The sequence below is a fragment of the Microtus oregoni genome, unplaced genomic scaffold (genome assembly GCF_018167655.1).
Source record: "Microtus oregoni isolate MIOR12 unplaced genomic scaffold, Mior012 000055F_ref0000237, whole genome shotgun sequence".
NCBI lineage: Eukaryota > Metazoa > Chordata > Mammalia > Rodentia > Cricetidae > Microtus > Microtus oregoni.
In genome coordinates this window covers 8,797,236-8,822,518 of record NW_024543831.1, presented here as the reverse complement: position 1 = coordinate 8,822,518, position 25,283 = coordinate 8,797,236, and the positions used below count along the sequence as shown (strand labels likewise).

At 40.0% G+C, this 25,283-nt stretch overlaps 1 protein-coding gene across 1 annotated transcript in view; it reads right to left on the bottom strand.

Annotated features, from left to right (window-relative positions):
- Arhgap20 (Rho GTPase activating protein 20) overlaps positions 1 to 25,283 on the bottom strand; it is an 89,904-nt gene that overhangs the window by 46,916 nt on the left and 17,705 nt on the right. The gene's annotated exons all lie outside the window — the stretch shown is intronic.

Here is a 25,283-nt window from a genome sequence, read left to right as displayed (position 1 = left end):
GATTTTTAAGTTTCAAGATTACTGTCTGCAAATAGTCTCTGAGTATTTGGTAGGATTTTTCTGAGGTTTCTGATGGAGAAAGGTCATTGGCTAATAAAGAAACTGCCTTGGCCCATTTGATAGGCCAGCCGTTAGGTGGGTGGAGTAAACAGAACAGGATGCTGGGAGGAAGAGGAAGTGAGCTCAGACACCATTTCCTCTCCTCTCTGGGGCAGACACGATGAAGCTCCAACCCAGGATGGACGTAGGCTAGAATCTTTCCCTGGTAAGCCACCTCGTGGGCTACACAGATTATTAGAACTGGGCTAGTCTAGATGTAAGAATTAGCCAGTAAGAAGCTAGAGCTAATGGGCCAGGCAGTGTTTAAATGAATACAATTTGTGTATTGTTATTTCGCGGTATAAGCTAGCCAGGCGGCCAGGAGCTGGGGTGGTAGGAATGCAGCCCACAGCTCCCTCAACAGGTTTCTATTTGGAGTTCTGGCCAGAATGTTGCAAAGAGGTGCACCATTTCAGTTAACCAAGTTGGAACCATCTTGAGCACCTGGTACCCAAAACAGGAGTGGTTGTTGTGGGGCCCCATTTTCTTCCAGGAAACTTCAAAAATTACTGCAGGAAAATTTATTTTTCACTGTGGAAAACTTAAACATTATTTATACAGACATATTTTCAATGAAAGATACAATAGAGACAAAAATAGGTGTGAAAAAAAGTAAATTTTTTTCTAAATTCTTTCTTCTTTCTGACCCATACCAGATGGCTCCTGATATGAGACAGAAACTCTGAATTTTTCTTTTAACAACATGCTTGGATTTAGAGAAGGACAGAGCCGTTGTCCAACTCCAAAGCCTGCTTTGATTTTTAAGTGAATCATGACTATTATTCTAGTTTATGTTCAGAGATTCTTACCCTCAGATGACCTGTGCTCATAAGCCATAATTCTCTTTGTTTGTTGATTCTATCTGGATAATTATCTTTTTTTCTTTAGACATCTAGATGTCCAGGGTCTCTTGACTTTTTGAAGATGATGTGGGATTCCCCTCTGCATGCTGTGAATACCATTGGTTAATAAAGAAACTTTCTTGGGACTGCACAGAGTAGAATATAGGTAGGCAAGAAAAACTATACTGAATGCTGGGAGAAAAGAAGGTGGAGTCAGGGAGAAGCCATTTAGCCCCACTGTAGATAGACGCCGGAACTTTACCTGGTAAGCCACAGCTTCATGGCAATACACAGATTAATGGAAATGGGTTAGTTTAAGATATAAGAGTTAGCTTCTCATCAGCCCTCATTGTTCGCCATGTTCAGAGAGTCCGATTTTATCCCATGCTTTTTCAGTCATAGTCCAGCTGGCCTTGGTGAGCTCCCAATAGATCAGCCCCACTGTCTCAGTGGGTGGGTGTACCCCTCGTGGTCCTGACTTCCTTGCTCATCTTCTCCCTCCTTCCGCTCCTCATTGGGACCTTGGGAGCTCAGTCCAGTGCTCCAGTGTGGGTCTCTGTCTCTATCTCCATCCATCACCAGATGAAGGTTCTACGGTGATATGCAAGATATTCGTCAGTATTGCTATAGGATAGGGTCGTTTCAGGAGAAGCCAAGGACAATGGCACGGGGTTTTGATCCTACTTCATGTTCTGGCTTTGTGGGAGCCTAGCCAGTTTGGATGTTCACCTTCCTAGACATGGACGGAGGGGGGAGGACCTTGGACTTTCCACAGGGCAGAGAACCCTGACTGCTCTTTGGACTGGAGAGGGAGGGGGAGAGGAGTGGGGGAGGGGGAGAAGGGTGGGAGGAGGGGGAGGGAAATGGGAGGCTGGGAGGAGGGGGAAACTTTCTTTTCCTTTTCTCAATAAAAAAAAATATAAGAGTTAGCCAGAAATATGCTTAAGCTATTGGCCAAGCAGTATTGCAAATAATATAGTTTTGTGTGATTACTTCAGGAGTCTGGGCAGCTGGGAAATGAACAACTGGCCTCCAACAACAGGAAGGGGCTAGAGAGATCACTCAGTGGTTGAGAGCGTGAATTCCTCTTGCTGGAGACCAAAGACAGGTTCCCAGTAACCATGATGGGAGGCTCATAATTGCTTATAATTCCAGCTCCAGTGGATCTGACACCTCTGACCACAGTAGGCATTTTACTCATATGCACATACCCACACATAGACATACACACATGCGTAAATAAAGAAATAGACATGAAGTTGGGAATGGGGTGTGGGTGGGGTGATCTGGTAGCAGTTGGAGGATTTCAGGATAAATGTAATCTATATTTTTTGTTGTGAGCCCAGCCTTTAATGGCTGAGCCATCTCTGCAGCCCAGGATAAATGTAATCTAAAGATACTGGATTCATGTATGACATTATCCTGGAATAATGAAAAATTAAAAAAATCATACAACAGAGCCAAATTGCTTTCTTTCTATGAAGTACATAGTTGATTCAACATCTTCAAAAAATGTAATATACAGTACTAATAAAGACATAAATCACATGGTTATCTCTATATATTCATAAAACATATTAGAAAAGTTTTAACAGCACTTTGTGATGTTATGAAGAAATTAGTAATAAATAAAATATATCTTAACATAATGAAAGCTAAATATGAAAAAACCCAGTGGTCAATATTTTACTAAATGAGAGAAAACTGACAACATTTTCCCTTAAATGTAAAAGTTAAGGGCACCTCCTCATTTGATTCTTATGCAGTATATGTAGTATTTTATGTCTTACATAGGACAATGAGAAAACAAAGAGAGAAAGAACAAAAAGCTGCAGATGACACAGTTCTACTCTTCAAAGATCCATGTCCTTTACTATAGAAGTTTTGGATGTGATAAATATTTTCAGTAAGGTTGTAGGATACCAAAATTCATGTACAATAATAAACCTGCTAAGAACAAAATTAGTAAAAATAGCACATTCATAATAAACCTAACCAAGGAGATAAAAGATCTCTACAAGGAAAACTTCAATGTGCTGAAAAATGAAAGATGGAAAAACCTTCCATATTCCAGGGTTACTACTGTGAATATTTTTGATTCCAAAAAAGTAATATATAGACTCTACAACATACATCAAAATTCCAATGATATTTTTAGCAGAAATAGGACAAAAATCTAAAATTTGTATGGAAACACAAAAGACCATAGAAATATGCAGAAAGAACACAGATGCAGGTGCTGCGAACCAATCTCGTCTTCTTCAACAGCCGTAGTGCTCTTAACCACTCAGCCAGAACTATCACATTATCTAACTTCAAAATATAGTATACAGCCACAGTGACAAGGTCAGCAAGGCACTAGCACAGGGGCATCCCAGTCAAACAAAACCTAAAGACATGATATCATACTTTGCAGTTTTAAATGACTCCTTTACCTTCCATAAACCTAACCTATTTAGTTACATCATTACTACTTCAATTCACTGTCACCAACACAGTAAATAAAACAATAATACTCTAAAATTGCCAGGCAAATGTTGGCTATCATCAATCTGTATTGAAAGTATCGGGTAAAAGGGGCAGCCAAAGAAACCCACTCTTCCAGAGCCAGGGAAAGAAACACACAGGATCTGAAACCAGAGCCAACTCTGTCCCTGATCAACAGAAATAAAACAAACCAATTTCTAAGCAGGAAACCAAACAATTTCTGAGCATCCTGACTGTGAACCCAGAGTCAGTAAAAGAAACACGCCCTGGATCTAAAACCAGAGCCAGGGAAAGAAACACCTTATCCCTGAACCCAAACCAAAGAAACATGCCCTGACTCTGAAACTAGTGTCAAAGGAATATTTGTTCCTAGAATCAGTCAGTTAAAGAAATATGCCCTGGCCCTGGAATTAGAGCCAAAACGTTAAAAAGGACCAGTGAAAGAAACACAGTTTGGCCCAGAAATCAGAGTCATCTCTGCCCCTGACCAACTAACTAATCTTTGAGCAGGGAAAATTAACCAGTTCCTGAGCAGAGAAACTTCTCCCTGGGAAAACACTGCCCTTAAGAAGCCCTATATAAGTCCCTCTGTCTGTTCAGTTGCTGCCCTTAAGAAGCCCTATATAAGTCCCTCTGTCTGTTCAGTTGCTGCCCTTAAGAAGCCCTATACAAGTCCCTCTGTCTGTTCAGTTGCTGGCTGTCCTTCACCACCCTGGCAGAGACAGCAGCTCTCCTGGACTCCTCCTTTCCAAATAAATCTCTTTCTCAAAAGAGTCTTGGGTGAAGATCTTCATTCACCAGTGCAGAATAGAACCTGGTTGGGATATCCTTTGGGGGACTGAGCTGAAAGACCTTGTTGGGACGTTCCCTTGGGGGCAGGCTGAGCAAGGCTGACTAAAACAGAAGAACCTTGCTGGGAGGCTCCCTTAGGGAGGTTGAGCAAGACTGAGCAGAAAAAAGTATCAACTTTTTGCCAGAGCAGTGGAGATTGCTACATTTCTGCAGGGGCTTCACCTTTAGCAGAAGTAACATCTTGGGCCAAAGAAGAAGCAGATAACTCTGCTAGATATTCCCTTAAGGGGACAGAGCAGACCTCGGCTGTAGTGGCTTTCCAGGAGAAGAGTGGTATTGCTACATCCTATAGGGAGACCATTCTCCACCTCATCCCAACTTCATGTAGCCTGGCTTCCTGACAAGCCAGAACACCTCTCCCTCCAGGGCTGAGCTGTCCTATTGCGGCTCCAGCCTCCAGAGCTGTCCTATTGCAGCTCGAGGTAGCATGGCTTCCCGACAAGTTAGGACACCTTTTCTTCCAGGGCTGAGCTGTCCCTATTCTGGCTCCAGCCTCCAGAGCTGTCCTATTGCTGCTCTACCCCTCCAGAGCTGTCCTATTGCTGCTCTACCCCTCCAGAACTGTCCTATTGCAACTCTAAGCATAGCCTGGCTTCCTGATAAGTCAGGATATCGTTGCTGTTCAAGAGCTGTAACACCCATACTCGCTTACAGAAAGTCCTGTAATTATATATAAAACAATAATATAACAGTAAAACATATAATCCACATGTTAAGGAGGTGAAGAGTCAGAAAGTCATTCCAGACAACTATGTGGGAAGATAAAGGGTGAACAGAGGAAAACACAAGGTCACACACTTCACAGAGGAATCAGCAATGATTTCAGACCTTAAATAATAATTTGTTTCTTATTTTCAATTATGATTATGTATGTGTGTGTATGGGTGACAGTGCCCTAGGAAGGGAGGCATCACGTGGTTACCTTGGAGCTACAGTCACAGAATGTTGTGAGCTACCTAATATGGGTGCTGGAGACCAAACCTAGGTCCTCTGAGCAGCCAGAAGCACTCCTAACCACTCAGTGCCTTCTCCAGCCTCCGGATTTCACACTTCTTGAGAAGGATGTTTGCCAATCAGTCAATGAGCAACCATCATATTAAAATTGTCGTTCTCAAAATGCTCTTCCTTATGTTTAAATTATCAAGAGTTTAATCACAGTGACCACATAATGTTAATAGGTGGTTTAGTTTCTATTTTACCCAACTTTTAAAAAATGTTAATAATAAGAGAATAGTAGAATTCTGTAATGATTGCTGATGCTTATTAAAGTGTGAAAAGCTAGGTTAAAAACCTGTGAAAAGCACAGATTAAAAGCTAGACAAAACAACCATTGACAGTTCAGCTGGTAATTTTTCAAAGTTATTCATTACAAAGATGACAGCATTACCTTACCAAAGCAGAGAGCACACATTGCACCCGGGATGGCAGAACTGAGCAAACACACTTGTGGGCCTTATTTATTTCCAGGCTCTGAAACTGTTAATACAATGCCATCGGATGCTTTCTCTGACCGTATAGCTCCGGGATGGCAGAACTGAGCAAACACACTTGTGGGCCTTATTTATTTCCAGGCTCTGAAACTGTTAATACAATGCCATCGGATGCTTTCTCTGACCGTATAGCTCACAATGCTAAAGCAGTGCCCCCTCCATACACAGAAAGGAGGATGGATATTAAAAATACAGGATCACATATAAAAGAAAACATGTGGTCTTTGACTTAGGCATATTTTGTTTAATTAATGAGTTCCAGCTGCATTCATTTTCTGCTATTGTCATGTGTTGTGGAAACTCCTTCAGCCGATAGTCTTTAAGATATCATTCTGCTTTGGGTGTGGTCTCATGTACTAGAAGTGCAGATAAAAAGCGTGTATGACCCATTTTCTGCTGGATGCAGTTCCAGTTCCCAGCTCACACACAGAGGACTGCGATCGCCACCCTCACTGTGAGTTTATCTCCCAATAAATAAGCCTTTGTTATCGTCCATTCTGGGCTGTTGTGGAGCTCTTTGGTACTGCTAAGCCATGATTTCACATTTCTTTACAGGTGAATAAAACCCCACTGTGTATGTGTAGCACATTTTCCTAATCCATGTCTCCACTGAGTGGACATCTCGCTTGGTTTCATTCTGAGCTATTCCCAAAAGTATAGAAACAAACATGGATGTACAAGTATCATTTTAGTAGGACTGTGGGGATATATGCAAGAGTGGTAGAGATGGATTACATGGTGTGGTGGTTTGAATGAGAATGTAATGGCAGTCTATCAGTCAATGATTAGTTGTGACATCTGGACTGGGTAGGATTGAGAGAATTATATATGTGCAGTATAATTGGTTTAGTTATTTTTTGGATTGGAATATTAATGTATGCTCCATGAAGCCACTGGGGTATTTTTTGGTTTTTGTTTTTGTCTATATTCACAATATTCCTAGAAATATTAGATCATAGGAAACACACATACTGTAATGTCAGCTAAATAAATTACAATGATGAGTTTTACATTTATATAGTCTCATAAAACTACTCTGTCTCTGTCTCTGTCTGTCTCTGTGTGTGTGATCCTTGCCTCCTTGGGACCAGGCAGATATCATCGAGGATCGTAGCTACAGAAAATTCAGGTCTGAGAATGGGTGAGAGTGCTTATCTCTGACATCTGTTCTGCCCAGTGTCTGGTACCAGTAGAGCTCTTTGGGACTGGCAACCATATGGCTGATAAAAGAGATCTTCCCCAGTTTTTCTAATTATTCACTCTCAGATTGACCTGTTTTAACTTCTCCTATCAGATAACACTTTCTAATATCCTAGTCTACTTTTACTATTTGTTATTCACTTTCCCCTACTGGAATTTAAAATCCATGAAAGCAGAAATCTTACATTTATATACCCAAACACCTGGAAAAGTGCCTGATACACAGTTGTCACTAAAATCTTTGTTAAATAAATGAACAACGGCCAGGTATTGTTTTAGAGGATGAGTGAGTCAAATAAAAACCTGCTTCTAGGACTCATAGTAGATGAAGGCACCAAATATAATATAGATTGCATGAGCCTAGTCCAAAGTCTGAAATCCAAAATACACTTGTATCTAAAATTCTGTTGTGTTTTTGAGTGCCAAAGTGATACCAAAATGGGAAATTTCACACCTGACCCCTTATGACAGACAACAGCAGAGTTCAGGAGCACTGAAGCCATTATCCTATTGTCTTCAGGCCAATATATGCAAGGTGCATGAAACATAAATGGATTTTATGTTTAGAGTTGTGGTCCATCCTCAAACATCTGATTATTTCAAAGTTTCAAATCCACAATTTCTGAAATCTGAAAAACCTAAAGTAGTTTTGCTCTCAAGAATTTCAGATAAACCTATTCACTTGCATTAGGAAAAAGAAATTTGAGGACAATATACACAGAAAGTTTCCTTATGTTCTTATTTTTTTCAAAGACTTAATATGCCAGTATCTCTATCTCATTTCCTGGCCAAGGCTTAGCCACTGCTCGGGAAGTCTTCATCTACACAATGACTTAGGACAGTGGCTGTCAAATTTCCCTCTGCATCAGAACCACAGAAAGAGCTTGTTAAAACACTAAGTATTTACTGTTCTGGACAGTTTTGATTTAGTATGGGGCAGTGCCCTACCATGGTGCTGGGTTGAAGGTGATGTTGACGATGCTCCCAATGAGAAGACGTCTTTCTGAATGTTCATTACTCCGTGTGGTTGCTCAGAGAGTAGAGTACTTCCCAGTTACCGAGAGGTCAGAAAAGAGCAAACTATCCTGACTTACAGACAGACCATGGGAACAGATGTGAACAGGCACATCAACTCAAGGGCTAAAAGGAAAGATGAAGTGCTCTTTGGCCAGCTTTTCAGAGTGCTTGGGTCTCCAGGCTTGATCTGAGGATGGGTGGAAAGTGCCAGCAGGTCAGCCTTTTCTTCATGCCATTCTCATTAGATCCCAGTGGTGGGGCCTACTTAGAAAGCCCACCTGCAGTAGCCTTTCACGATCTCTACAGAAAGATGGGGCTGCTATTTCCAGGAGCATAATCTTTCAGGACAAATATCCTGACCTCTCCCCGGTTCTTGGAATTGTAAGAGTTTACCCACATTTTCAATGACCTAGAAAACGAAACAGAAACTATTGCTATATACCCTATGAATGCCTTGTGCTTGATCACACTGGTCTCTTTGTCATCTACTCTTTCATGTCTATATGATGTGGGATGCCCCTCTGTATGGTATGAATATGTTTTATTACCACTGGTTAATAAAGAAGCCAATTTGGCCAATAATAAGGCAGAATAGAGCCAGGCATGAAATTCAAGTAAAGATAAAGGGAAAAAGAAAGTGGAGTCAACCAGCTTCCAGAGAAGCAAGATGTGCGGTAACAAGTCATGAGCCACGTGGTAAAATATAAACTAATATAAATAGATTGATTTAAGTTATAAGAGTTAATAATGAGCCTGAGCTAATATGTCAAACAGTGTGTAATTAATATTAAACTTCCAAGTGTTTATTTTAAGAAGCTGTTGGACCAGGTGGTCTATCATGAGATAAATAAACAGTCAGACTCTCACCCTCAAATTCCCCTTCATAAAATGAAAGGGCAGTGAAGAGATCTTAAATAAATACCTTAGAAAATCTTTCCAGTTACAAAAGACAAAAATCATACCTTTGTTTTCCTGGACTCATCTCTGTATTTTCAAGAGGCACCTTTGAACAATGGGCAGAATGTCTGAAGTTTTCTTTTTATGACCACAACTGTCTTAGGGTTACTATTGCTGTGGTGAAAAACCATGACCAAAAGCAAGCTGGGGAGGAAAAGGTTATTTGGCTTATTGTAAGCTGTGTTGGTTTATTTCTCGCGACTCCGTTCCAGTCCAGTTAGGGAATCTGTGTTGGACCCACATGGCCTCCAACAGCTTATGCTTCTACATCATAGTTCATCACTGAAGGAAGTCAGGGCAGGAACTCAAACAGGGCAGGAACATGGAGGCAGGAGCTGATGCAGAGGCCATAGAGAGGTACTGCTTACTGGCTTGCTCAGCCTGCTTTCTTATAGAACCCAGGAGCACCAGCCCAGAGGTGAAATTGCCCACAGTGGGCTGGACCCTCCCACACCAATTACTAAGAAAATGCCCTACAGGCATGCCTACAGTCTGATCTTTTGGAGACATTTTCTCAACTGAGGCTCCTTCCTGTCAGATGCCTCTAGCTTGTGTCAAGTTGACATAAAACTATCCAGCACAACAAGTCAACAGTATGAGATTTGAGTCAGAATTTAAATCCTGGCTCTAGGATTTACTAACTTGTGCACTTTAATCTTTAAATTGAGTATAATGCTTTCTTTTCTATAGATTAGGATAATTAATGAGTATTTATTGTCTACTGAGGTTAAAATAAAGAAATATACTTATAGAACTTGGAACATACAATGGCATAATTAAGTTACTGACATTGAAAAATCATGTGAAAACTAAAAATTTCTTTTGCCATAATTAACATGAAAAAAAGTACATGTTGTAATATCAATTTGGAAACTGAGAATTACAAAGGAGGAAAAAACACCTTAATAAAGAATATGAGGTTCCCTTGGCCAGATGAGACAGCCTGAAATTAATGTGAACCTTGAAGTGATACAATGTAAAATTATAATATATCATCCATAGAACAGTTTTTATGCTGGAGATTCTCGACTCCAGACTTTTGATGTTCAGTTCAGAAGTGTGCACAGTTTCAACACAGATATGTCAGGGCACACTGTGATGACTCACACAAATATAGCAGGGTATTCCACTACAAAGTCACCCCACCCTCTTGGTGTTTGCTGGACCTTAAGAGTTGACTTTCATCTTATTTTCCTGTCTTCATCTATTTATCTTTTAATAAAAACAAATAATTCCTAAGCCCAAAAAGAATTAGTCCATTTCAGTGACCAGGTGCACAAACATAACCCTAAACTCATTTTTATATAATAAATGAAAAACATGTGTTTATCTAAGACAAAAGGGGGAAAACACTGGGACAAAATCAGCAGTACAAGAAATTCATACTCAGAATTTAACTGAAAAATGCTGTTTAAAGACAGTGAATGAAGTTTGCAAATTAGTGAATTTGACTTCTTAAAGTCATTATGATATGCAAATGTTAACTGAAGACAGTACAGTTGAAGAAAATTTCAGTAACTCTCATAATTTATGCATATAAAATATATCTTATTAATGTGTATAAAATATACATTATAATACATAATATACATAATTAATTCAGCATTAATTTTTATAAATGTGACTACCTATTTTAATATTACATGGATAAGAGTATTATGAGGCAAACATGGCTATATAACTGATAACTTAGATAAAATGGAAAAAACTCCTTAACTATATAACAAACTATAGCTTACTGAAAAAGAAATGGTTCAGATATTCTTGATACAGAAACTTAATGTAATCACAGACTTCCAAAACACACGTACATACAAACCAGACTTCTAGGCCCACAACAGCTTCAAAGATGAATTCTATCAAACATTAAGAAAGATACTATCTTCTTTCTATATAAAATCTCCCAAAAAATTGAAAGGAAAAGAATATTTCCCAAGTTATTCACAAATCTATCATTATTTTGATATTAAAGCCAAAGGCAGTACCAGCAAAGAAAACAACAGATCAGTATCTTTTAGAAATATAGACATAAAACACTAAAAGTACTCATCAGATTGAATTCAGCAGTAAGTCACGTAAATGGTATTATATCACGATATAGGAAGGTTTTGTTCATGTAGGGCTGCTTTCACATAAAACCAATATAATGTATGAAGTAATAAAAGGAGGTTATAAGACTTTTCAGATGGTGAAGCTTACAATGCATCTGACAGAGCTGGACGTTCATCACAAGCATTCTAGGAATGGCAGGGATGCCTTCTGTCTCCTCTCACTTCCAGGGAGGAAAGGAAGATGTCTACTAACACCAGTCTCTCCACTGCACTGTGGATTCTGACTAGAGACAGAAGACGTTCAGATCAGAGGGAAGCAGCATGGGGCTCTGTTCATGGGTGGCACAGTTAGTCTATGTAGAGTTCCATGGAAGTCATAAAAAACTAACTCAAGCTAATAAATGAATTTAGAAATATATTAGAATAAGAGCAATATGAAAAGTCAAGTGTATTTCTGTATAAAGACAATAAACATTCAAAAATGAAGTAAAAAATGTTAATTTTGCCCACACTACTATCAGTGAAAAGCTACCACTATCATCTCAGCAACAATCTTACCAAAACTGACAAGCAGATTAACATATTTACATGAATGAGTGGTGTGGAGGTTCTTCTGTCTATGTATTGCTTTCATTGGTTGAATAAAGAAACTGCCTTGGCCTTTTGATAGGGCAGCACTCAGGTAGGCAGGAAGACAGAATAGAACTCTGGGAAGAAGGGCAGTGTGTGGACAACACCATGAATCTCTGGCCTGAGATGGATGTAGGTTAGAATCTTTCTTGTAAGCCACAGTCACATAGTGATACACAGATTTAATAGAAATGGGTTAATCAAGATGTGAGAGTTAGCCAATAAGAGGACAGAGCTAATGGCCAGGCAGTAATTTAATTAATACAATTTCTGTGTGGTTATTTTGAGGGCTAAGATAGCTGGGTGGGGGGGATGCGGCCCGCGCTCTCCTGCTACAGATGAGCATAGGTTCTAAAATAATCAACAAGAAACAGGAAAAACAAAGTAAAGCACAGCTTAAAAAAACACAACAGTGAAGTTGAGGGACTTGTAACTGACTCTTGAAATATTTCAAGGCTAATATCACACCTATCTACTGGGATAGGTGTGATATTAGCAAGCGTGGTATGGAGTATAAGAGTTATGCCCTAGATAAAGTAAAATGACTGTGTGACCAAGGAGGAAAGGAAACTGAGCAAGGAAAAGGAACTTTCTTAAAAAGAGTGGTGAAAGTCACTGGATAACCATATGCAATAAACTAAAATATGACCCTCATTTCATATGATATATAAAAATGATCCAAAGTGGATCGTAGTCCTAAATGTAAACTTTTCTAAAATAATGCACAAGAAATGCAAAAGGAAATGACAGAACATAGCACAAAGGTGTAAAAGAAATGAGCAGTAAGCAGGACTTCATTAAAATTTAAAATCTGGCTCTTTGAAGTATGTTGTTATGAGGGAAAAAATAATTATCTCTATATTTGGATAAAAAATTCAGAAAGCATATGCCAAGCAAAAATCTGGTATATGGAGATTATGAAAATAGTTTATCAGAATTGTATAACTGTTCGCATTCCAATGAGGTCTTAAGATGTAGCTGGCATGAGTGGGGAGGTTAATCTATGGTATTTCAGTTGATTATATTGTCAGTGGTGGCCATTATACTGGATAGTATTTGGAACATATAAATAACACTTAAAACACAAAAACAATCCAAACAATTCAACAGAAATCAAAATTAAGGTACGTAACCTAGAATTCTACCAAATTCAATACAGATATTAAATAAGCTGATAAGAAGATGCTCAATACTATGAATAACCAGAGAAATAAAAATATATAAGAGATAAAATGACATAACACACAAGAATGCTCAATATTAAAAGGTTGACCATATCTAATGCTGACAGTGCTGACAAAGATAGGTACATATGTGGCTACTGGGAAAATCAAATGGTATAGTCATTATGTTTGCTTTTTTGAGTGTGTGTGTATGTCTGTGTGACACACACATATACCCATAGGAATATGTTCACGCCATGTGAAGCAGGTGGAGGTCAGAGTACAACTTTCTGGAGTTAGTTCTTTCCTTCTACCAAGTGCTTTTACTGACCATCCCATTTTTCAGGCCCAAGCACAACCATTTTGGAAAATAATTTGACAGTTTCTTAATGTATACACCTAACATACAATACAGATATTAAACTTAGTGATACTTAAAAATAAAAACAAAATGGAATGCACATACATGGAAATACTGGCACATGAATGTGCAAAGCAACTTTAACTGGTACATGCTAGAAATACCTCTACTGTCTACCAGCATATTAAAAGGCATAAGCAATGGTGAGCTCAGACTCCAATATTACTCAGCAGTAAAAAGTAATACAGTATTTTTTTTAATTATAAACTGTTTGGCCCATTAGCTTAGGCTTATTATTAACTAGCTCTTACAACATAAATTAACCCATAATTCTTGTCTATGTTTAGCCATGTGGCTTGGTACCTTTTCTCAGTGAGGCATTCTCATCTTGTTTTCTATGTATCTGACCTGACTGGTGAGTACATTTCTGCCTTTCTTCTTCCTAGAATGCTCTTAGCCTGGTTGCCCAACCTATACTTTCTGCCTGGCTACTGGCCAATCAATATTTTATTAAACCAATATGAGTGACAAATCTTTACAGTGTACAAAAGCATTATCCCACAGCAATTTTCCCTTTATTCTTTTTAAAAACAAGTATTTTATTAAAGTCTCAAAAAGAGAAATGAAACTCTGTGACATTACACCAACCACTGACTGCCTAAGTGTTAGTGGAGCAATCATGAGAGGATGAGTACAAGGAACATGTCCAACCTTTGGAGGCCATGTAATTCATTGTTCATTATCTGACTGTGGTGTTGGCTTCATGTTTGTATAGCAAATTAAAATTCATCACATTGCAGGCTGTGTATGCTTCATTACATAAGTTACTTAAATCTTAAGAAAACAATAAACCAATGAAGCCCAAAGAACACAGCAGAGAAGAGCATCAAAGCTAAAACCTGGTTCTTCGAAAATAAAAATAAAACAATGCCTTTAGCTTAATAAAGAGCATAAGAGATTATCAATATCAGAAATGAAAATGGTATAGCTGCTGTTTTTGCATACTTTATAAATACCAAGGTGAAAATGCTCAACATCCTTAGCCATCAGAGAAATGCAAATCAAAACAACTCTGAGATTCCATCTTATACCTGTAAGAATGGCCAAGATCAAAAACACTGATGATAGCTTATGCTGGATAGGATAAAGGGTAAAGGCAACACTCCTCCAGTGCTGGTGGGAGTGCAAACTTGTACAGCAGCTTTGGAAATAAGTATGTCAATTTGTCAGAAAATTAGGAAACAACCTACCTCAAGACCCAGAAATACCACTTTTTGGTATTGATCAATTACATCACAATGACATGCATTCAACTATGTTCATAGCAGCATTATTTGTCATAGCCAGAACCTGAAAACAAACTAAATGCCCTCTGGCCAAAAACACAGATGAAGAAGATGTGGTACATTTACAAATTGGAGTACTACAGAGCAGAAGAAAATAATGTCATCTTGAAATTTGCAGGCAAATAAATGGATCTAGAAAACATCAAATTGAGTGAGGTAACCCAGATCCAGAAATACAAATATAATATGTACTCTCTCAGAAGTGGCTTTTAGGCATAAAGCAAAGAAAAAAAATGAGCCTACAATTCACAATCCCAGAGAACCTAGACAATAGAGACATCCATGGACCTAATCTACATGGGAAGTAGAAAAAGACAAGATCTCCTGAGTGAATTGGGAGTGTGGGGATCATGGGAGAGGGCAGAAAGGGAGGGGGAGGAAAGGAATGGTGAAAAATATATAGCACAATAAAACCAATAAAAAATCAAGGCATATTTTGCTTCAAAAACAAAATATTATGATTAAATTGGTGACAAGAGTGAAATGGACATATCCCTTGAAAGGCACAAATTACCAAAACCAACTCAGAAAAAGCAATGAATGCTTAAATAACTCTGCATATTAGCTATTAAATAAATTAACATAATAATTCATGATGTTTCCAGACAAGAAAATACAACCCTTACATAACATCACTGATAAATCCTACTAAACATTTTCCGACGAAATAGTAGTGTTTCCCTTCATTCTCAGTTAGAAAGGGGAGGTAGCTTCTTTCCTTGGGGGTCTCCCCACAGGGCTGATAATGCATGACTTTCCTCTCAAGCCCCCAAATCAAATCAGGGATGAGTATGAGAGCATTCGAGATTGGAGGTCAGTCTTCATAACCTCATTTTAGTGGCAACAGCACTTTCTGCTAAAACCTACTGGTCACACAGTGCAATTCTGATGCAGTGATGACATCAGACATGCCTGTGACCAAGGGGCAGAAGTCACTGGGTAGGGCACTGTAGAAGCTGGCTGACAAGAACAGACCAGAGACCCCACAGAAACAAATGTTCAGCCTTTCCTTTGAGAGAGATTACTACTTGTTTCTCCCTAGTGCAACACACACTCAGAGATTTTAAGAAGTGCCCAAATGTATTAAAGGAAATAGGTTAAGTAAAAACAAATTTATACATGTGGATGAAACATTTTTTAAAGTTATTTAAAAGTTAAGTTAAAAAAGTTTTATATATAAATGGGAGAGATGCAAGACCCGCACATACCATTTCTATTCTGTATGTTACTGAGTTACTGGAGGGAAGGGGGATACCACGTGTATGCTAATGCCCACATGTATGTATGTGGAGGTCAGAGGTTAGGGTTAGCTATCTTCCTCAGTTGTTCTTCACCTACCTTCTTTATGAGACAACATCTCTCACTGAGCCCAGGGTTCACCAACTCAGCTATACTAGTTGGCCAGCAAGCGTCTTCACCTCCCCAGAGCTGGGATTACAAGTGTGTGGTGATAAATATGGCTTACCAAGTCGGCCCTTTACCAACTGAGCTACCTCCCTAGACAATCATTTGAACTTTTAAAACTTTAAGGAGGTAAGGTCACCTCCATGTGCCTGTTACCACAGCACTGCAGGGAGTAGGGGAGTAGGGCAGAGACAGGTAGATAGATCACTGGGGCTTGCTGGCTATCAGCCTAGTTCCAGTTCCAGTGAGAGACCCTGCCTGTCTCAAGGGAATAAGATTGAGAGCAACAGAGCTGGATACTCTTGTGTCCTCTTCTGATCTTTCATGCATAGGTGTGTGCACCCATATACACGTGCATACATGACACACAGACGAGAGGGAGGAAGGAGAGAGAGAGAGAGAGAGAGAGAGAGAGAGAGAGAGAGAGAGAGGGAAAGAGAGGGAGAGTTCCTTTGGGACAGAGTCTCACTCTACTGTTCTGGAGCGCTCTATGCAGACCAAGCTGGCCTCACCTCACAGGGATGTTCCTGCCTTTGCTCCTGGGTGCTGAAATCAAAGGTGTGCATCACTACATTTGGAAACACAGGGAAATTTTAAAACCAAAAGTTGTAGAATTGGAGGCTGGTTAGAAAGAACATGAAAGACTCAGTCAACTAACTTCCTCTGACCTTTAATCCTTTGATATAATTGATGATAAGGAGAAGCCCCAAGACATAGAAAGAACAGGTAGCTCTACCAAGGTTAAGTTGGGCAGGGCATTAGAATCCATTAGTTGTGTTTTCTTATAGTAGGAATGATGAACAGAACCAATGGCATTGGCCCCTGACAGCAGACTGCTGGGAGCCAGGCCAACCCAAGACTTTCTCAAAGGCCCTGATGAAAGGACAAAGGGAATGCTAGTTCTGTGTGCCCTTGCCCAGGAGCAGACTTGGCAAGGGCTGGTCTGGAGGTGGGGCCAAGGCCTTGAAGGAGTTAAGATCTCAAGTCCCAGGAACCCCTGCTTTCTGCCCTGAAGGGCTATGGCTATCGGCAACTGTGTCTGAGGTATCCTGTATTCTCTTTGCCAGCATTGTTTGATTTAGCTTTCTGCTGACCTTGGCCCACTTTCCCCTTCGAAATGGTATCTAAAATGCTGTACTTCCTAATAAACTTGCATGGCATAAGCTGGTGTTTATGGAAGATCTCTTGGTCCCAGCTCTCTGACCTCTTTATTTCTTATTTCTGGTCCTCTCCCTTGACATATTCCTGTTTGGGACCCTTATTCATGTAGGTTTGAGTCAGAGGACATTATAAATAGGCAAGCATTGAATAAACATATATTTAATTACTCAAGAATTGCCATTCCTATCAGGATTTTTCCCGGTACTGACCATTCTAGATTTTCTTAGGCAGTCATGGGCTCTTACTCAGCTAGACAAGAAAGGAATTATGTATTGAATTCAACTAATGTTTATGCACTGAACATACAGATTTTGAAGAGTATAAAATATGATCTCATCACTCAGTCAAATTGGAAAGACAAGCTCTATAGCTATATCAGCTACTAAGACATGTATGTGGCTTGGGACTACAAGGATTTATATATGTCGATAAGTGTATTTAACAAAAGCTCATGTTGCAACTATAATACGTAAAATGTATTATAATAGCTATGTTAATAGGTTTTACAGATAAAGAAAGTAAAGCTCAAAGAGGAGGAAGAGCTTGCCAAAGAAGAGTCAGAGCTCAAGCCAGGAAAAATAGCTATGATTTCACTTATTTTAAATCTGTATTGTAAAGTCTTTCAATTACAGCAACTACTTTCTTTCTTTCCTTTATTTCTTGGCTTCCTTTTTTTTTGTTCATTGTTCTAAAGGAAAATCAATCATCCACTGCCAAAAGTATTCTAGAGAACTTTAGCTCTCAGCTTTACAAGGTAGAGAAGTATGCAGTCTAATACAGCAATGACACCCTAGCACAGCCTGCTATCCTTGTGGACAGGGACAAAAACTATAACTCAGCATCTACTAGGTAGGCTGTGCTCTTCTGGTGCCAAAAGGAAAGCTAAAACCAAGTCAAAACTGAAATGAGCAAATTAAGTCAAGCTGGAATGAAGAAAGCACGTGCATCTGCCATTCTTCGAGAACAAAATAAACCAGTTCCACCCTGTCAGAGCCCACTAGAACATGAAGGGCTCATCAAATAAAACCTTCTAATAATTCCCCAGATTATGCCACAAGAAACAGCCCACTGCGCCAGGAAAAGATACGTCTGATCATTTCTGAGGAACAGAAAGTGTTAACCTGGGAGACTCACTCCAACAGCAAACTGAATAAAGAGGAAGTGAGTTCACAGCTCTCCATTTTCCAGCTGTGAATGCAATCTGACCAGCCAGTTTCTTTTAAAATACCTATCTCTGTCTTAGCCTTTATTATTTCTTTTCATCTGCCCATGTGGGAAACCCTCTGTATATGTGTTGCTTTTATTGAGTAATGAATAAAGAAACTGCTTTGGCCCGTGATAGGGCAGAGTAGAGCTAGGCGGGAAAACTAAACTAAATGCTGGGAGAAGAAGGTGGAGTCAGTGGGAAGCCATGTAGCTGCCAGAGGAGACAGATGCTGGAACTTTGCCTGGTAAGCCACAGCCTCATAGCAATACACAGATTAATAGAAATATAAGATAGGATATAAGAGCTAGCTAGCAATTTGCTTAAGCTTCTGGGCAAGCAGTAATTTAATTAATATAGTTTCTGAATGATTATTTTTGGTCTGGGCAGCCAGGAACGAAGGAACAGTCCCTGTCTACAATCTGCCATATTTGAGTTTGGCTTCTTGTTTCCATAAGCTGCTACTTCTTCCCCTCTTCCTCTTCTCCTTCTCCATCTCTACCTCCTCCTCCTCTTCTCTACCTCTGCCTCCTCCTCTTCCTCTTCTTTTTTAAAGTGAACACTTGAGGCTATACACATTCCTTCAGGGACTTTCATGGCTATACACCAGTTCTGATAGGTTGTGCTATCGTTTTCATTTGCTTTCAGAAGTTTTAAAATTTCTTTCTAGATTTCTCAATGACCTCATTCTTTGTTCAAAAGTATACTCTTCAGACTCCAAAGATTTGCATAATTTTTGTGACTTTTGCTTACTGCATATTTGTAGTTTTACTCTCTGATGGTCTGATAAGATACAAGGAATTATTTTAACATTTTTGTATTTGCTAAAGATTGCTTTTGTGGTTTTTAATGTAACTATTTTAGAGAAGGTTCCATGGGCCACTGGCAAGAATGTGTATCCCCTAATTGTTAAGGGAATCTTCTCTAGACATGTGTGCAATCCAGTCCATCTATGGTATGTTAGCTCTGGAGTGTCTGTGCTCAGTCTTAATTTGGAAGACTGATGTAAAGATGAGCATTGGGTACTGGAGTTCTCACTATTACCATACTGGGACCTATCTGACCTCTCATGCCTTTCAGTATTCCTTTTATAAAATTGGGTATGCTGACACATGATCTAACAATTGGTAAAAGTTGCTTATATGCACTCTTGGTGAATTGTTTCCTTTTATTAAATAAAATGCAGTGGCCTTTCACTACCTGATTCACAATGGTTAGGAGCCTACTTCACCCAAAATGACAGTTGCCACACCAGCTTGTTAATGGCTACAACGCACTTGGTAAACTGCCTTCCAACCCTTGACTCCCAGTTTTTCAATGACTTTATTAGTGAGGTGTCTTTTATTGGAGACAAGAGACAGTTGGATCTTGTTTTTATAATTTAATCTGTGTTTGTCTTTTAACTGATGAGTGATGGCTATTTGTCCTCAAGGTGATTCTTGAGCAAGCCCTGCTATTTCCTACAGTCTCTGTGTTTGATGTTCTGGTTGGATTGGCAGTAGCTCTCGTCTTCCTGACCTGTTAGAACCAAGAGCTTTCTGTCTCACTGTGTTGAGCAGGATGACGCCTTCCTGGCTCTCCTTTGTTATCCCTTTCATGAAATTATGTTTTCCTATGCTCTTGTGGCAAAAACTGCCTTTTTTTTTTCTTCTGTGTGTAGTATTGCTTTAAGTAGATTCTGCAGAGTTGATTTGGCTGTGATGAAGCGCCTTAACTTGTGTTACATTCCCGTTTCTTCTCAGTTTTAAGTAGTGACCTTGTTGGATATAGAGATTTTAGTTGGCAGTCACTTACATTCAGGGCCAGAAATAATGCTTTCCTAATGAATGAGAACTTTAAGGAGAGATGTCTGCTAGCTGCCATTTCTGCCTCTGTATGTGACTTGGTGTTTTTCCTTTATAGATTTTATTGTTGTTTCTTGCTTGGTTTTCTTTTTTTTTTTTTTTGAGATTTTGATCATGATACATGGTAGAGAGATTCTCCTCTCCTTCTGCCTAATGCGGGTCCAAAATGCCTCTTGTGTTTGTACTTTTTCCCTTGTAGGTTTGGGAAATTTCCTGCTAAAATTTTATGGAATAAACTAATTGATGTCTCTAGATGTTATCTCAATTTTTTTCTTCTCAGGAGTTATTAGGTTTGTTCTCTTGAACCTGTTTCAAAGTTATTGAAAGCCTGGTCATGTTCATCAGGTTTTGTCTTCACATACCTTGGAGTGGATTGTTGTCTTGACCTCATCCTCCACCACCCTGAAATCTGTTTTTCTTGTTTTTTTAAACAATTTCTTTACTGATTCTTTGGGAATTTCACATCATGTACTCCAATTCTGTTCACCTCCCAGTCCCCTTAATCCTCCCCTTACCCATGCAGAACATCCCAAAAGAAAATTTTTTTAAAATCAAACCAAAATAAAAAAAAAAACAAGCAAGCAAGTAAACAAACAAAAACAAGATCAAAACAAAACCCTCTTTGATTCTCCTTTCCTGACTCTTGAACAACACCTCTTCATGTTCTGGTGGTACTGACAGTGGTTATGTCACATAGTATATATCCTTTTGTCCAATCAGCATGACTAACAAATGTTCATTGCAATGAGTCATTGGTCTGTTTCAAAGCCTCTGGTTTCTGGTATATCCTAATCACTGGATCCTAACTGAAAACTCTCCTGGGATATCCCACAACTGTCCCATTTCATGGAGATCCTATGGGTATCATTCCACAGGACCTGTCTCTTCATGAGCTCCAGGAGGTGCTATATGGGTTAGATTTTAGTGTGGGCCAACCCTCGGTTGGTAGCTGAGCTGGTCAGTTCAGGCTACTGGATTCACCTGCTTCAGCTGATGGGGCAGAGCCAGCTCCTCTACACCCATGTCATCAGGATCAGTTCTCCCTTGCCTGTGATGAGGGATAGGGACATCTCTCCATAGTGCAGGGGCCACCTCTCTTGCTGCAGTGTCCAGCCAGAGGCAGAGCTAGTTTTCCCAGGGCCAGCAAAGTTTGGGGCAGCATGGCCCTGATTTCATCACAGGCCACAGACATCAACAAAGATCAGCTGCAGCTCAACCATGGACATGGCCCTCAGCAGGAGCTCAGCCTGGACAACAGATTGGGATGGCTCAGGTGGCAGCATGGCTCCCGGATACTAACAAGGGCCAGAGGTTGCGGCCCCAACCCTGGGCTTCCCTGTGACCTTTGGTTGCAACATGGGCTTTGGACTTCAACACAGACCCTCCACATGTAGAACCACAGACACAGACAGGGTCCTTGGCAGCAGCCGGGTCTGGATATCACCACTGCCCCAGGTGGCTGTGCAGGCCATTGAGCTCAGCAAGGGCCCGGCAGCAGTGTGGCCCTTAGACACCAACATGGCACCAGGCCCCGGGCGTCCACATGGCCTTCGATGGTAACAGGAACCTCAGACATCATTACAGCCCCTGGCTGCGGCAGGGCCATGCTTCTTGCTTTCTGAATGATGCTTTCCAGGCTTTTGTGTGTTTTTTGTTTTGTTTTGTTTTTTTATCTGATGATTCTTTCATTTCCAGAACTTGTTTACACAGGTTCTTTTTTGAGTCTCAATTTCCTTTCTGAATTTTCGTCCATGTGTTTGAATTTCTCCTCTCAGAGCAGTTCATCCTCTGTGCTAACTTCCTTTCTAGGTCCCGATTTGATTTCACGTATCTACCCGGGGTCCTTTCTGCAGTCGTCAGTCCTTCTTAAGAGCAGGACTCTGAGCTCCTCCTGAGACTTTAGTTCAGGTTTTGGTGTTCAGAGGCGGTGAGTTTGTGGAGCTGCCATTGTAGATTACTGTCTTGCTTGTTGTGTTTTGTGTATCTGTTCGGAGGATGTGTCCTGAGATTTCTTATCCTTCTCCATTTGTTTGGTTTATCCTGGGTCCTCCTGGTGAGCTGTCTTCACTTGGCACTGTCACTGCTTTTTAGGAGGAAGACCTTGGCAATGACAAAGGATCTGACAGCAGTTACCGTGTTAATATGCAGTAGGGAGACATGTGCACTTCTCTTGTGTCTCCAACGAGGTTCAGAAATAGTGACAGCGGGATACTGGTACTGATTAGGGAAAATGCAATTTATAGTATTTATTTTAGAGCTAAGACTATGAACAGGGAACTGGTAAAGTGAATTGGCAATGAGAAAAATGGAGAAGAGTGAGAATGAGATGGAATGTATACAATACAGGCTTAATATATAGTGTACCAGAAAATAGGGAAGGTAAGATTTTTTAAGTATAGAGAAAGGGTGCTCCTAAGCACTTTCTGGTGAATACAAGCTTTAAACATAACAATTAAAATAAGAAAGTAATAACAATTAAATGATAAAAGTAAGCAATTAAATCAAATATAAGGTACTGTGACTACATTTGGAGAGAGAAGCTTCCTGTCTACCCTTGGCTCGTCTTTCTTGTCAGAATTCATGGGCTGGAGGAGGGAAGAGAGCCTTAGTAATTCAGACACATTGTGTCGATGCATCCTTCCTGAAGAGAAGGGCTTCTGTGGCCAAGTCTGCTTCTGCCAGAATCCCCTGTGGAGTTCCCTCATTGTTTCTGAGATTTGGGGGATTGTTCTTTCCACACAGAGAGCTTCCTCCCAGGCTCTGAGAGGGCCAAGAAGGCCTGTCTGACTGTGACAGCTGCATTGTGGTCCACAGGACTCTCCAGTGATCCTAGACCAACCGTCAGGGAGGTGCACTTCCCTCTCTGGTGAGGATCTCCTTCCTGGGAGTTAGGCTCCTAGGCCACATTCTGGTTCTGTCTCCACAGCCCTCTCTTTCTGCAGGCTGTGGTCAGTACCTGGTAGCATTTTCGCCTCTCTTGCCTCTGGCGCTGCCTGCCTGTGAGAGAACTTCCTCGGTAGCTACAGCTGACTCTAGCTAAGCTAAGTAGTGTGGTACAACTGGGCACTGAAGCTTGCCTCCTGCTTGTGAAGAAAAGTCCAAGTGGACTTTATCTGTTTTCTTAAACAAACAATCATCAATTTACACCCTAATTTATTTTCCTTTGCACTGATGCGGCTTCTGATCTGCCATTTACCTGTTTATTTCTATTTGTGCTTTTAAATCTACTAAACTGGATGTCCCTTTATTATATGGATCACCTATTTTATATAAACGCACACATCTATTTTAATTTCTTTTATAATGTAAAATGGCATGTAAATTTAATTGTAAAATAGTAATCAGAACCTTGATCACAATAAAGAAGAAGACCAGAGTGCAATTATAAATCATGCTCTTCGGTATGGACAGGTTCAGGCATGACTATACTAAAGCACAACTAGGGTTCAAATGTTTACATCTACTTATAATGTATGTATTTACATTTAAGAACCCTCTAATGAAACGAATACCCCCAAATGTGGTACTACCAAGTGATTTTTTTTAAAAAATGGTTCAAAAGGGTACAAAGTGTAATCATCTCCTGCTGTACAACACAGCTGCATTTCTGGAAAACGTAGTATCAGTTAAAGAGAATAAAATACGGTGCTTCTATATGAAACATTCAGATCCTAGGTAGGGACAACATCTGCAATTTTTCTCTCCATAAATACGCTGTATGTGGGACATTCACAAGGGACATGAGCACCAGACTCCACTTGGCTGGATGCCTTCTGTCTGTCACCCTCTGTGCTTGCTGCCCTCTGCATTTTTTCAGCAAAGCCAACCTCCACACAATTCCAAGTGCCCCCTAGAGGTTAGTACCATCAGGGAGCTGATTATGTTTGTAAGTTTCAGTACAATGTTATATAAATGCCTGTCTGGGCTTGAAGACAATGTCTATCTGCTGACACTGAACTCAAGGCCTCTTTTAGCAGAGATCACCACTACACTTCGAGCCTACAAGTGTCCAGTAATAAACTTCATTTAAAACCCTGTGAAAGGTTATCTTTGTATGCAGAGAGCTAGACAGTGCTATACTGAGAATTGCATTTCTCTCTGTTTCCACTTCCCCTAAAAGACCCGCTCCTGTGTTTCCTAGGTACCAGGACCAAACCGTGAGGATGAGGCCATTTCCTTTTATCCACACTAACACAGAAGCATATTAAAGGAAATATCTAAAGTCACAAGTGACAATGAAGTACTCTACTGCATTTTTACTTTGAAGAGCGTCTCCCTAATTAAATTGTGGTTAGGCACCCATTGAATAAAGGAGTTTATCTTTCTTTACTAACCCATTGACCGCAGTGTATGCATTTAGGGCACAAGTCAAAAAGGACTTAGTTTGAGAATTGAGAAAAAAAAAGTGACCTAAGTGTTTTGAATATTTCATTAAATAGGATTGGAAATGTATCTTTTTCACAAAAACCTGCTATGATGAAATAGATGCTTTATTAAGTTAGCATGCCACTTGTAAAATGGTTACAGTTATACCCTCACTTTAAATACAGGCTATGGAGATTTTCTTCACATGGATTTATGGTTTAGCAGAAAGTCATCATAGTTGTATTTCAAAGAAAAAAGTGTCTGTGAGTTAAAATGCCATTTAAAAAAAAAATCAATGAATTAGGGACCCAAGAAGATGGATCACTGGATAAAATGATTCCCAGGCAAGCACGAGGACCTGAATTCAGATCCCCTGCACTCACATAAAAAGCTGGTGGCAGTGGCAGCCTGCATGCAATCCCAGGGATGGGAGGCAGAGACAGGACAACTGTGAGGCAGGGCACAATGGCTAGTGAGACCAGCTGCCTTGGCAAATTCTGTGCTCAGAGACTCTGCCACAGTAAACAGAGTGACTGAGGCAGATACCCAGTGTAAACCTCTGGCCTCCACACACACTCATGCACACAAATGTACCCATACCCACATGTGGGCCACCCACACATGCATGCGCGCACACACACACACGCATACACACACACACACACACACACACACACACACACACACGCAAACAAACAAAAACCAAAAAATAAAACAAAACCCCAAGCCTCAAATTGGTGATTAAATAGTAATTAAATTTGAACACATTATAAAAGACTCTTAAAATCCTCCTTGAAAAGTAGATTTAAT